Genomic DNA, 13,835 nt, shown 5'->3' with positions numbered 1-13,835 from the left:
ACCTCCTCTGTGAGACAGAGACCTCAAAATTTCCAATGATAAGTTAATCAAGTTTGAGAGCCATAGCAGCATAAACAGTATTACTGCAACTCTCTCATTCCTATCCTTTGTATTTCCCTGGGGAGCAGTGGAAAAGATAGGAAGACTTATAGTAGGGACCCTACCCAGCTTTGCACAATGTCATTCACCACCTCACATCCCAGGTCCGGATACAGAGGCACTTTATTTACTGTTTCCAAATGCAAAGAAGTTCATTACCAGCCCAACAAATTGCCTTATGTTTAGTGAGATATTACTGGGTATAGGAGCTACTCATCTAATATGTCTTCTGCCATGTAAGGCTTAACATTCATCTCTCCCTTGGCAGACAGTGCATGTAGAGATCAGAAACTTTGTTAGACCCAGGACAAGAGAATTTCTCTCTGGGATAGTGCCAATAGGGTTTTCATAATAACTACAAAAAACACAAACAGACACAGATTGTCAAAAACAGAATAGGTCTGCTACTATGGAAGGAGCAGTACTCCGAGACCTCACTCAATCAGTGTGTTCCATCTGTGTTCTCTTTCTGGTACCCATCCCCTTAATTGAATCAGGCAAATCCCTTAAAAATCTGTTTCTCTTCATTCATCAATATGGGAATGGTTATTATACAACTGGGTCCAGATATCTGCCAATGGATGAGATAGGACAAGATGGAAAGGGGATACCCAGAATTAGGGCTTCGTATCATAAGAATTCTGAATCACTGAAACATGCTTGTGTATGAGATCAGAATTCCCAATAGGCTACAATAAGTACTGGATTTTTGTTTTTGTGACACCACTTGTTTTCTATTATGGCAACCTTCACCTTCGCTCAACATTCTTCTAATATGAGACCTTGTACTCATTCTCAGCCCAGGCTTATGATTGACTGCCCTGGTATTGTGTGCCTGTTTGTTCTTGAATACAAGATATTCCAGGAACCATTATTTTTACTGTATATTAGCTTCAGTTTTATATCTGTAAAGAACCCTGATGAGAAAAATTGTCCAGGAAAAGATAAATGAATTGCCTTCTTCCCTAAAACCAGTATTATTCCTAGCATGATCCTAGAGAGAGCCTGGGAAAACATGTAAGATCAAATGGTAATGATTAAAGTTGGAGGGGGAAAAAAGTCTGCCACTCATCTGCAAAACATAAGAACTGTCCGAGGATGGTAAAATGGGAATGTTTTAAAGACAAGCCTCCACTAGGAACTTATTTAGATGTTTTAGGCTGGGCCCTGCTCCATTTGTTCCCGATTCTCTGAGGCTAGAAATTGCTGCACTCCAACTCAGTCCCTGTTCCGCCTGATGTAGATGACAGATGATTTCATTTATGTTGTGACATTTACATGGGTTGCTATCTAGGGAAGGGACAAAGCTGTTCCTGAAATTCTTGCTTATCACCACAGGATACCCCCCTCTGGTCAATGTCCAGTAACCCAGCTGAACAAAGTTATTGGTAGCCTTTTTGCTCCCAATTTGAGAGAGCTTGGCTCAAGTTCAAAGTCTCACTCTAGACACAGCTGGTTTAGAGGCCTGCAGTTAGTTCTGAGTCAACAAAACTCACTGACCCAGAACTCGCTCTAACTACCACTAGCAAAGAGGCATTTTCTCCTGCTGTACTTCACGGACTTCTTCAATTTGCCATATAATCTATACCCATTTCTATAGCGTCTGGCAGCAGTCAGGATTATAAATAAACTTTTCTAATCATTCTGAATAATCTCAGATTTCCATAAATATTCCCATTGTATCACTAAGATAAATGGGATGTGAACTGTCAGAGTGTCTGATCCCAAGGACCATGTCCAATATACCTGATGAAAGATATCAAGCCCACTTTGTTTTCTTTCCAGGGAGAATCACTTAGACCGTGTGGCAACCTGAATGGAACTTGGATGAATGAGCATAATTTGCAGGAGGGAAGAGTTTAGACGAGGCATCAGGAAAGTCAGTCAATCTGCACATGACTGAAATGCAGTTGCAGAAACTCTGTAAATAATTCACTGAATAAGGAGCCAGTTTAGTTTTACTAGCATGGAGTACTTTTATATTATTATCCTGCACCTAGTATACATTCACAGCAGTTAGTCTAGTGCAGTGGTTGTCAACCTGTGACCGGTGGACTGCTTGCAGCCCAATCAGCACACAGCTGTGACATCCTCAGAGCCATACAGGTAGTATTGAATGCAGCCCAAAACAGTAAATAGGTTGAATGCATTGAATGCAGTCCACAATGGTAAACAGGTTGAGAACTACTGGTCTGGTGAGACCTACAGCAAGGAAAAGAGTGTGATTAACAGGCAAACAAAACAACACCTAGAACCAGAGCAAATAGGCAGCATGGTCTCAAGCTTCCTCCACGAGATTGGAAAAAGAGAGAAAGAAAGAGATCCTGCCTGAGTTTCAACCCTTTAAACCACAAGTAGGGATGTTTTGTACACCAATTAACCACTGGTGTATCAGTGCCTTCCAGAAGGTTCCCTTAAAGGTCTCTGATTAACAGAAAGCAAGAAACTCCTTAATTTATAAGTATAAATTATACTGAAATATAAATGACAAATAAAGCTTAGCCTTATTCTGAAAAGATGGGCAAGTATGAAACTAGATTCTTCAGAGAACCAGAGTAACAGGTAAATAATCTTCCTCTCTCTAAAAGATATGATATTGACTGAATTTCTACCTTTGGGTATTAAATCTGGATGGACTGATTTAAATAGGGTTATTTAAATCAGCATGTGGAAAGTCTTGATTTAAATTGATTTTAATCAACTTTTCCATTTGTACTCAGGAATTTTGTTAAAAAAAGTGCATTTTCATTGGTTGATATAAACATTAAAACATGTTGATTTACAAGTAAATAGAGCTTTTACATTAGATTTGGTATATCCTAGGGTACGCTATAACTATATATATTTATTAAGCAATTATATAGCTTAATATTTTAGATTTGTATTAATTGTACATTTTTAGTACGCTAGAAAATGGTGAATGATACATTACTTATTTACTAGATAATTAACTTTTTGTGCATGATTTGTATCAAGCTGCATTGGATGGTAACTGGAATTTAATTAAACACACAAAACAGTATATACAATTTATTTTTATTAAACAAAACAAGCCCTTAATACAGTATAGGACCTATTTTGCCATATTTATAAAGCTTGACCTCAGAAGATAGAACTGGGGGAAAAAAAATCTCTATATATAGACAAGCAGCCTTTAACTCAAGATTTTTGATAGAGGTTCATGGATTCAGCTTTTTTTTATTTAAATGTTTTAAGAGATTATAATAAATTTAGGCCTTAACATATTTTGTATTCAATTCAGATGTCATTTTAAACCTGTTTATTTCTAAACCTGTTTATTTCTAAAAACATTTATAACAAATAAAATCAAAAAACCCTATTTAAGTTAAAAGAATCTGATTTTTTTTTTTAATTCATCTATTTCTATCCACCCTGGAAGGTAAACTCCACAAAAACATATATTCTTCAACTCATCAAGGGGCCAAAGCCATCTGAGGTTGTTTCTTCTGTCCTGGAGAATTAAAAACTTCCCACAACTCCTTCCACCAAAAAGGTGGTGGAAAAGTTGGTGAAAAATATGCACAACCAGTAGTATGACCATCTTGTCCCTGAGATCAGAACAATAATACATAATCTACACTGCAGGCAAGAAAAAGTAAAAGGACATGCCTTTCTTTGCATTTGTACCAAGTCAACAAGTCCCATTTATACTTGAATACATTAAAATTGGTGGCAAAGGATCACTTTAAATGAGTACAAGAACATCCTCTCCCATAACTTGGATAAGAAGAAGGTTCTCCGGCTATGAATTTGACCTCCACCCAGCAAGTTCAACAGCAATGCATCAACCTGAGCATTGGTTTCATAGTCAAAACAATGCTCTGTTACACACTGTGAATTTAATCTAAAAGTGAAAGGATATAGTCCCAATCCTCTAAAAAGTTAGAAATACTTGGCCTTTTCCTCTCATTTGTGATATTTTTATACCCATGTAATGCCACTGACCTCAGCTGGATTAATCCTGATTTAAACTAATGTAAGAAAGAGGAAAACCATGGCCTAAACTTTTCAGCACAAGTATGTGAACATGAGATAAGAAGCTGTCTACTGATAATTAAATGTATACTCATCCCAGTACAGCACCTATGGCCTTCTGTCTTATATTAAGTCATTTCCCTCTTTCTGGAGATAAGCGCCACCCTGAAAAGGCTGTGGAATCAAAATTTTAGGGTTTTTTGTGTGAATTCAGATATTTTTAACAATACCTGGCTCTTATATCATGTTTTTCATTAGTAGATCTCAAAGTGCTTTACAAAGGAGGTAGGTATCCACCATGCATGTGAGGAGGCTGAGGCATAGAGACTTGCCCAAGGTCATCCAGGAGACCAGTGGCAGAGCTAGGAATAGAACCCTGGTCTCCTGAGTCCCAGTCTATCCACTAAGCCGCAAAGCCTCCCAAGGACTTGCTCAGGGAAGAATGTGTCACTCAACTTAGGTAACTCAGGCTTGATACAGGAGACTACTTACAATGGTGAAGGAAAACATGCTGAATTCTAGACTTTCAGCAATATAGAAAATGATAATACAGTAGACTGGGGAAGAGATAAAACTTTTTACAGAAATTCCAGTAAGAGCCCAGAAAGTCAGTCACAATGAATCTAGATGAAAAAGGGGTATGCTTGTACCAATGTCTCTACTGGCTACTTCAGACTATCGTGAAAAACTGGGATGAATTAATTTAATTAAGATACAACATGAAGCATATTGTCAAATGAAATCATGCTCCACTAGCAGCACACTGCTGTAAGAGCATCTTGCAAAGGAGTCTCAGGTATTTTTCCCTCCATCTACACATACACAGAATAAGGTCTTCTTAGTAAAGGTTCATTTAGGACACTAAATCCACAAGCAACAAAGGTTATTTCTGCTGCAGAATAAAAAGATTATATGGCATCGAGAGCAACTTTTTCTTTTAAGTTTAGAACACCATGTGTTTATTTACAAAATTTAATACCATTCCCTAGGAATTTGTAACTGTCCATTAATTCTTTTGAATTAGACAAGATGTGTTTTCTTTGGGTTTCTTAAAAGAATACCTTTACAGAGAAAGATTCCAGCTAGTTACACAGACTATACAATTAAATTTACTATACTATTACAATTTACACAGATTATTGCAATTAAATTTAGATAAGATTTAAATTAATTCCATTAATAATAAATTATATTAAATAAATTATTTAACTTATTATAATAAATTATTATATTTGTTTATTATACTGTATTATATGTAATTACTTTAATATAAATTATATTATATAATTTAATTTAATATAATATAATTTATTTAATAAATTAAATTAATTAAATTTAGATAAGATTTACATTAATTCGTATGGGGAAATTGGATTCACTTAAAATCATTTCACTTACAGTAGAATTTTCAGGAACATAACTACAACGTTAAGCAAGGAGCTACTGTAGCTCTCATATTCTAATGGAAGGGAATTCCTCATGAATTTACGTCAGTTTATGACAGATGAGAACTTTTGATATACAGTATGTGAAGTATTTGCTAGTGGTATGTCTCTTGCTCTAAGAAAACTGGGGTCTCTCATATGTCAATTTAGCTGTATAACATGATAAATTTATCACAGTGCTTTGAATATTTCAATACAGTCACAGTTAATCTAGATTTGGAAAATAAACCTGTCTAGTAGCTCTTGAAGTAGGGAAGAATGATAGTTTTGCAGTTAAAATACAGATCTGGGAGCCAGAAGACTTGAGTCTGATTCCCAGCACTGACACAGACCTCCTGTGTGATGCTGGACCAATCACGTAATCTTCTTGTACCTGATTTTCATCCTATAAAATTGGGACAATACATATTAATCTCACAAGGATCTTATGAAGCTCAATTTATTAATGTCTGTAAAATGCTTCGAAATCTACAGATAGAAACCACCATAGAAATGCAAAGGATGATTATTGTTACTTTACATTCCCCAATCATTTGTGTTCATGAAACAAACCATAATACTTAGGAAGGTCTTTGGGGCAGGGACCATCCTTTTCTTTTGTAGGTGTACCACACCTAGCACAATGGGATCCCGGTCCTTGACCATCCCTAGATGCTACATAACACATAATGTGAACTTGTACTGTTAGTAACTAAAAATGGCATTGCAGAGCTCCATGTTCATTGTGTCTCAATGATGTCATATCAAATTTGTTATATTTGCAAGTCAAAAGATTTTCTCCCCCTAACTGAGAGCCCATAAACTCTGAGCTCTGACAGTCAGTCTGGGCTTCTTAGGATATAGATATTCAGGCCTGTCTGTAAAGGCCTATATTCTAAGAATTTAGGTGTATTCTTATCACTTAGCTAGTTATAGAGGTATAAAAGAAAATCAAAATCACTGTCTGCCAGTGTAAGGGCCTTCTCTTACCGTGACAGTCTGAGGCCCTGTTCTTAGGCTAAGGCCTTTGGCTAAGCAGCAGAGGCAGCCATAAGCTGGGAAGCGAACAGTCACATCCTCACATTCCAAACTAGTCACATTGAAATAAGGTGCTACTGGGCTGTTAGGAATACAATCCTGTCCCGATAATGCCTATCGCCTCCAGAGAAAGGGAAGTGCCTAGAAGATGTAAAAGGAAACTTAGTTTGATAGCATCCTGTTGGCCAAGAACTCACTTATCAATAGCTGGGATGTGAAATCCTCATTTCTTTATTGTTCTATCACTGTAGTCCCATTTCCCTATTGTTTGTCTGTATAATCTCTGTCTGGTTCTGTGACTGTTTCTGTCTGCTGTATAATTAATTTTGCTGGGTGTAAACCAATTAAGGTGGTGGGATATAATTGGTTAAATAATCATGTTACAATAGATTAGAATTGCTTAGTTACATTTTAATAAAATGATTGGTTAAGGTATGACTAAGCAGAACACAAGTTTTACTATATAGTCTGCAGTCAATCAGGAACTAAGGGGGGGAATGGGGGTGGGGAAATTGGAATCATGTTTTGCTAAGGGGGGGGGGAATGGGAACAGGGACACAGGTAAGCCTCTGTGGTGTCAGAGCTGGGAAGGGGGACACTAAGGAAGGAAACTGGAATCTTGCTTACTGGAAGTTCACCCCAATAAACATTGAATTGTTTGCAAGTTTGGACTTCGGGTACTGTTGCTCTCTGTTCATGAGAGAAGGACCAGGGAAGTAAGTGGGTGATGGAATAAGCCCCATAACATCATTCTTTCCGTATTATGGATCCATCGTTAATAATGACTCAAAGCCAAATTCAGATATACCCATGCAACTGTGCACCTGTGCAATCTACTTATGACTAAAGTGGTTGTACAGGTGTAGCTGAGGGCATAATTTTACCTACACAAAACATATTACTGGTGCTGATGCACAAGACGGAAAGAACACAGTTTAACTGCAAAAGCCAAGGAAGAGTTTGTGAGGCTGGCAGTTGGAAAAAAATCTTGTTTCTTGAAAATGGAACAAATTTGATATCATAGAATATCAGGGTTGGAAGGGATCTCAGGAGGTCATCTAGTCCAACCACCTGCTCAAAGCAGGGCCAATACCCAACTAAATCATCCCAGCCAGGGCTTTGTCAAGACTGACCTTAAAAATATCTAAGGAAGGAGATTCCACCACCTCCCTAGGTAACGCATTCCAGTGTTTCACCACCCTCCTAGTGAAAAAGTTTTTCCTAATATCCAACCTAAACCTCCCCCACTGCAACTTGAGACCATTGCTTCTTGTTCTGTCATCTGCCACCACTGAGAACAGTCTAGATCCATCCTCTTTGGAACCCCCTTTCAGGTAGTTGAAAGCAGCTATCAAATCCCCCCTCATTCTTCTCTTCCGCAGACTAAACAATCCCAGTTCCCTCAGCCTCTCCTCATAAGTCATGTGTTCCAGTCCCCTAATCATTTTTGTTGCCCTCCGCTGGACTCTTTCCAATTTTTCAACATCCTTCTTGTAGTGTGGGGCCCAAAACTGGACACAGTACTCCTGATGAGGCCTCACCAATGTCAAATAGAGGGGAATGATCACGTCCCTCAATCTGCTGGCAATGCCCCTGTGTATACATCCCAAAATGCCATTGGCCTTCTTGGCAACAAGGGCACACTGTTGACTCATATCCAGCTTCTCGTCCACTGTAACCCCTAGGTCCTTTTCTGCAGAACTGCTGCCGAGCCATTCGGTCCCTAGTCTGTAGCGGTGCATGGGGTTCTTCCGTCCTAAGTGCAGGACTCTGCACTTGTCCTTGAAACTCATCAGATTTCTTTTGGCCCAATCCTCTAATTAGTCTAGGTCCCTCTGTATCCTATCCCTACCCTCCAGCGTATCTACCACTCCTCCCAGTTTAGTGTCATCTGCAAACTTGCTGAGAGTGCAATCCACACCATCCTCCAGATCATTTATGAAGATATTGAACAAAACCGGCCTGAGGACCAACCCTTGGGGCACTCCACTTGATACCGGCTGCCAACTAGACATGGAGCCATTGATCACTACCCGTTGAGCCCGACAATCTAGCCAACTTCCTATCCACCTTATAGTCCATTCATCCAGCCCACACTTCTTTAACTTGCTGGCAAGAATACTGTGGGAGACCGTATCAAAAGCTTTGCTAAAGTCAAGGAACAACACGTCCACCGCTTTCCCTTCATCCACAGAGCCAGTTATCTCGTCATAGAAGTCAATTAGATTAGTCTGGCATGACTTGCCCTTGGTGAATTCATGCTGACTGTTCCTGATCACTTTCCTCTCCTCTAAGTACCTCAGAATTGATTCCTTGAGAACCTGCTCCATGATTTATCCAGGGACTGAGGTGAGGCTGACTAGCCTGTTGTTCCCAGGATCCTCCTTCTTCCCTTTTTTAAAGATGGGCACTACATTAGCCTTTTTCTAGTCGTCCAGGACTTCCCTGGGTCGCCATGAGTTTTCAAAGATAATGGCCAATGGCTCTGCAATCACATCCGCCAACTCCTTTAGCACTCTCGGATGCAGCGCATCCGGCCCCATGGACTTGTGCTCGTCCAGCTTTTCTAAATAGTCCCGAACCACTTCTTTCTCCACAGAGGACTGGTCACCTCCTCCCCATGCTGTGCTGCCCAGTGCAGTAGTCTGGGAGCTGACCTTGTTCGTGAAGACAGAGACAAAAAAAGCATTGAGTACATTAGCTTTTTCCACATCCTCTGTCACTAGGTTGCCTCCCTCATTCAGTAAGGGGCCCACACTTCCCTTGACTTTCTTCTTGTTGCTAGCATACCGGAAGAAACCCTTCTTGTTACTCTTAACATCTCTTGCTAGCTGCAACTCCAAGTGTGATTTAGCCTTCCCGATTTCACTCCTGTATCCCTGAGCAACATTTTTATACTCTTCCCTGGTCATTTGTACAATCTTCCACTTCTTGTAAGCTTCTTTTTTGTGTTCAAGATCAGCAAGGATTTCACTGTTAAGCCAAGCTGGTCACCTGCCATATTTACTATTCTTTCTACACATCGGGATGGTTTGTCCCTGTAACCTCAATAAAGATTCTTTAAAATACAGCCAGCTCTCCTGGACTCCTTTCCCCCTCATGTTATTCTCCCAGGGGATCCTGCCCATCAGTTCCCTGAGGGAGTCAAAGTCTGCTTTTCTGAAGTCCAGGGTCTGTATTCTGTTGCTCTCCTTTCTTCCCTGTGTCAGGATCCTGAACTCAACCATATCATGGTCACTGCCTCCCAGGTTCCCATCCACTTTAGCTTCCCCTACTAATTCTTCCCGGTTTGTGAGCAGCAGGTCAAGAAGAGCTCTGCCCCTAGGGTTCCTCCAGCACTTGCACCAGGAAATCGTCCCCTACCCTTTCCAAAAACTTCTTGGATTCTCTGTGCACCGCTGTATTGCTCTCCCAGCAGATATCAGGGTGATTGAAGTATCCCATGAGAACCAGGGCCTGTGATCTAGTAACTTCCGTGAGTTGCTGGAAGAAAGCCTCGTCCACTTCATCCACCTGGTCCGGTGGTCTATAGCAGACTCCCACCACGACATCACCCTTGTTGCTCACACTTCTAAACTTAATCCAGAGACACTCAGGTTTTTCTGCAGTTTCATACTTGAGCTCTGAGCAGTCATACTGCTCCCTTACATACAGTACAACTCCCCCACCTTTTCTGTCCTGCCTGTCCTTCCTGAACAGTTTATATCCATCCATGACAGTACTCCAGTCACATGAGTTATCCCACCAAGTCTCTGTTATTCCAACCACATCATAATTGAAAACCAATGAGACATGCTGAAAATGGAAGTCCATTATCAGAGATATCGACCTGGCTCAGACTTTTAGGGATATTTATGAAAAAAAATTAGGGGGGAATTAGGGAGGTTACTTGGATTAGTGGCAACTCTCAAAGGTGCGATGCCAAACAAAAATACAGGGGGCCTGGGGTAGTGTTTTAAATGCTTGCAGTGCATTTTAGATGCACTTCTGTGAACATTATAGTAACAACAGTGGTACAAACTGAGGTAACATTTTATTTAGTAACATCAGTAACCAGATCAGGTCTGATCACGATATTGGCCACATCCTCACTGCTTTGCAAGCAGGTTTCTTTGCTTGGTCTTTCGCAAGAATACTTTGCCGGATTTTTCAAGTGGCAGGGTTGACTAAGTAAGTCCACTTTAGTGATCATCAGTGATTCCAAACCTTTATCACCAAGATTTGTTCTGAACTCAGTTGGTTTCCCACGCAGAATACAAAATTCTGTATCAGAGTTTCTTTGAAGATCACTTGCATTATCTGAGCTAGAGCATTGTATGCTGTTTTGCCATAGGCTTCCGTTATCTGTGACATGGTATGCCATTGTTCATCACAACTGGTGCACACTGGAACAGATGACATGTCATTGACCTGACACCAAGGAAACCGCTCCTGTAGTGTGTCTTGCTGTGAATAATCCTTCAGCAGATACAGAAATCACTGCAGAAGACTGAATAAGTGACATCTGAGTGTGAGAATCAGCAACTCCTCTTTTTGCAGCATTCAGTTCGTCAAAGATCATGATTGTATAGTCTAAGAACAGGCAATAAGGTTTCACTTGTGAAGAAATCATCAAGTGTCTTATACGATCACAACTTTCAACGCCTAGTTCTGCAGCTTGTTTTTGGCATAGGAATGGCATCCGATGTCAGTTCAGTTGCTTTGTCATGCTTGGCATCAGCAACCTAACCTGTATGCTTGCAGTCACAATGCTTTTGAGATAATCTTTGTTTTGCTGCAATGCCCAGTTTCGACTTTGATAACTGGCTGTGGGTCGCTACTACTCCAGGTTCAATTTTTGATTGTTGCTAATATAGCTGATTTCAGCTCTGCGTGGACCATCTTGACTTTCACTAGGTTGTCGCTTATGGTCTGGTTTTGTGGCTTGTCACCTCAGCACAAGACTTATCAGCATCTGTGTTGGTTTTTTATTTTGCTGCAAAGGAAGACAATGTAGACTGACAGTCGTAACTTTGCACCTGATGCCCCAAGAATGAACTTCCAATTTTGCTGCTTCAGTCCAGAAGAACATGGTGAGTAGTTCCCACTGCTGGATGAGCTGAGTCAGACACAGACCAAGCAACAGCCAGCATGTACTTACATGTTACATTATCTTATAGATCTATACATCACACAGCTTCTGACAGATGATGAGCTCCATGCTCTGGTCAAAAAATATTAGATGTCAGTAAGAAGTTCATCTACAGTGATGGGCAGGAACTTCGTACTTTTCTCAGCCACAATGTGCACAAAATGACATAGGATTATGGAAAATTAGGGAGGGTTGGAATCTCGGCATTACACATTTTTACAATGCCACTTTTCAACATAGAACCATGTTTTAAGTTTATCAGAGGAGCCTTAACTCAGAAATCCCTGACATCAGAAGGTTTAAATCTTAAGCAATGTTGAATTAATAGAGAGTTCTCTCTTTCCAAAGCTATTCCTTAGTATATTTATATACTCTCTATACTGCTACTCTATTTGTATTCCTGGGGATCACTGAAGCCCAATAATGAAAAACCTCTCTTTCTTTTCCATTCACCTTCAGTACTACTTCAGCACAAATATAAAATGCAAATGATATTCCCACCTTCTATATTAAACATTCCTCTGAAGATTGCTTATAAAACACTCTGAAGATAATATGTGCTATATAATTATTTTAGTATAAGAAAAACTATTGCTAGAGCTACAAATCAGACATGCCATCTTCTAAAATGAATACTCAGCCATAAACATAACAGCTCTACAATTGTACGGAAATACTAAAAACACACTTAGGGAAAAGGAAAGATATTATAGAATAAGAGAAAATCAGAGACAACATAGAATAATGAAAAAAAAACAGAAGGAACAGAGATGAAACACAAAGAAAAATAGTATGTAACAGTCAGTGGCCATGTACATACAGACATAAAACATATGTGCAACATGGGAAATAGAAATCTTGATTTTCTTTTCCCAAATCACAAGACTGTCACTAGGAAAATCTCCACTGGGGGTAGACAGTATTAGGGTTTATAGCCACTTTACCAAAGAACTAGAGGGCAAGAATTTAAGAGATCTATTTCTATCCAAAAGATGGCAATGGTGAAGAAATATCAGCCCATACATTACCTAAAGATGGATGGGGAGAGATGAGACAGCAGGAAGGAAGAAAAAAAATAACCAAAAAGATAAGATGAAAGACAGGAGCAGAGAAGAGAGCTTGTTGTCTATCCCAAAATTTACAAGACAATGATTTTCATGGGCCTGTCACTATTTTTAAAGTGTCCCAAATTTATCTGAAATAGGACCTATCACCATAATGTTGTGGCACAAACCGTCATCCCACAAAGATAGGAAGGTGGCAACCCTAACATAAGAAAAGCAAAATGTGGGTTAAAAAGTACACAGAAAATTGATCCGCTATAAAACAAGGTCTTAACAGTCACAGATAGGAAAGCTTCAAAAAAAAGAATTCAGGCATTTTTGAAGTGGATGGAACAATAGAGAAGGTCTGAATCATCATCAGTAAAGAAGAGAGGGAATGGTATTATGTTTACTTGCTACCTATTTTTCAAGTTTTCTGGAAGGAGGATTTTTGAAATCCCATCTACAATTGTGAGTAAAAACCTCAGACAAACTTGGCTGCTTCTCCTGAAATTTCTTTTCCCTCCATTTGTATCCCTCCATTAGCTCCCACTTCTCTATGTTTGATGCAATAAACTGCTTGTATTCACTTTCAATGCCCTTCGCAGTTAATCCCCACACTACCAATCATCTCTCATTTGCTATCAAGCTGCCAGCACTCACCTCCCCTCGGCTCATGATGTTAGTAAGTCCACTTGTTTAGTTTTATTTCTGCTTTCTCCCATTCTGTCCCTCATGCTTGAGAGGCCTTCCCCATAAACATCTGCAAAACTACCTCATTATCCACTTTCAAATCCCTCTTCAAAACTCTCCTTTGTCATGATGACTACAATATATTTGATAACAGTTAGGCTGCTGGTTTGTTATGACCACTGCCTATTATGTTGACAAATTCTATATCAGGGGTTCTCAAACTGTGGTCGGGACCCCTTGGGGGTCACAAGGCTATTACGTGTGGGGGTCGCGAGCTGTCAGCCTCCACCCCAAACCCCGCTTTGCCTCCAGCATTTATAATGGCATTAAATATATAAAAATGTGTTTTTAATTTACAAGGGAGGGTCGCACTCAGAGGCTTGCTCTGTGAAAGAGGTCACCAGTAAAAAA

General features: G+C 39.7%; 1 protein-coding gene across 9 annotated transcripts in view; it reads right to left on the bottom strand.

Annotated features, from left to right (window-relative positions):
• FANCC (FA complementation group C) overlaps positions 1–13,835 on the bottom strand; it is a 156,756-nt gene that overhangs the window by 140,856 nt on the left and 2,065 nt on the right. Inside the window, exon 1 of one of the 9 annotated variants that reach the window (XM_073344978.2) lies at positions 5,873–6,290. The exons of the other annotated variants lie outside the window; for them this stretch is intronic. The gene's annotated coding sequence lies outside the window, so the exon portion shown is untranslated. Of the gene's footprint in view, positions 1–5,872; positions 6,291–13,835 lie in introns of those variants that run through there. 9 annotated transcript variants of the gene reach the window in all.

The sequence above is a fragment of the Lepidochelys kempii genome, chromosome 5, assembly GCF_965140285.1.
Source record: "Lepidochelys kempii isolate rLepKem1 chromosome 5, rLepKem1.hap1, whole genome shotgun sequence".
Lineage (NCBI taxonomy): Eukaryota > Metazoa > Chordata > Testudines > Cheloniidae > Lepidochelys > Lepidochelys kempii.
This window is presented reverse-complemented; position numbering and strand designations above follow the sequence as displayed.